We start from the raw sequence: 1292 nt of genomic DNA, 5'->3' as shown, positions 1-1292 counted from the left end.
AACAACTACAACAAACACAACAGTTCCATAAAACAAAACTGATAAAAATACCCAAATAACAACAACAATAACAACAATAACAACAAAAGCAATAACAACAACAATAACAACAACAACAACAACAAAAATAATAAAAATAACAACAACAATAATAATAACAATAATAACAACAATAACAATAACAACAACAACAACAATAACAACAACAATAATAACAACAAACAAGCGAAACAAGCAAACAAACAAAGGGCGAGACCGAAGGGCCCCCACCACGTGTCTCGCCTCCGCCTCGTGCAACTTGCAACAACACCGAGCGCCCGTATCACTTCCGGTTGCACATCTGCCTGTTGCATTCTTGCAGGTGATAAGGGGGGTGGGGGTGGGGTAATTCCCAAGGTCTCGGGGGGGGGGGGGGGGAGGGGGAAGGGAGGGGGGGGGGAATGGGGAAAAGGGGGGGGGGGAAAGGGGAAGAGGGGGAAAGTGGGAAAAGGGGGAAAAGGGGGGGGGAGGGGAAGAAGGGGAAGGGGGGAAAGAAATAAAGAGAGGAGGGGGGGGAAAAAGGGGAAAAAGGGGGGAAAAGGGGAAAAAATGGGGGGAAGGGAATTGGGGAAAAGGGGAAAAATGGAGAATAATATACAACAACAAAAATGCAAAATGGCGATAGAGAAAGAAATTACACAAAATCAAACATTACATCCTTTTCCTACGCTTTTTAGTTTCCCGCATCACTCTCCCTCCCTCCCTTCTTTTCCTCCCTCCATCCCTTCCCTCCCTCCCTGTCTTCTTTCCTCCCTCTCCCTTCCCTCCTTCCCTCCCTGTTTCCCTCCCTCCCTCCTTTCTTCTCTCCCTTCTTTTCCTCCCTCCATCCCTTCCCTCCCTCCCTGTCTTCTTTCCTCCCTTCTCCTTCCCTCCTTCCCTCCCTCCCTTTCCCCTTTCTTCTCTCCCCTTTTCTTCCTCCCCCCTCCCCTTTCCCCCCCTCCCCCCTCTTCTTTTCCCCCCTCTCTCCCTTCCCTCCTTCTCGGTCTCCTCTCTCCCTCCTTCTTTCCTCCCCTCCCTCCCTTCCCTCCCTCCCCTCCTTCACAATTTTTCCCTCTCCCTTCCTCTCTCCCCTTTCGCAATCTAAGTAATTCACCCTCCCCCCCCCCCTCCCCCCCCCCCTCCCCCCCCCCCCCCCTCCTTTACACTAAAACCAGCGGAAGGATTGTTTTAAAAAAAATGGGGGTTTTTAAATCTGCTGTTTTAAAAAAAAAAAAGGGGGGGGGGGGGGAAGGGAGGGGGGGGAATAGGGGGAA

The sequence above is a fragment of the Penaeus monodon genome, chromosome 17, assembly GCF_015228065.2.
Source record: "Penaeus monodon isolate SGIC_2016 chromosome 17, NSTDA_Pmon_1, whole genome shotgun sequence".
NCBI classification, from domain to species: Eukaryota; Metazoa; Arthropoda; class Malacostraca; order Decapoda; family Penaeidae; genus Penaeus; species Penaeus monodon.
The sequence above is the reverse complement of the archived record's forward strand: the minus strand, read 5'-3'. Positions refer to the sequence as shown.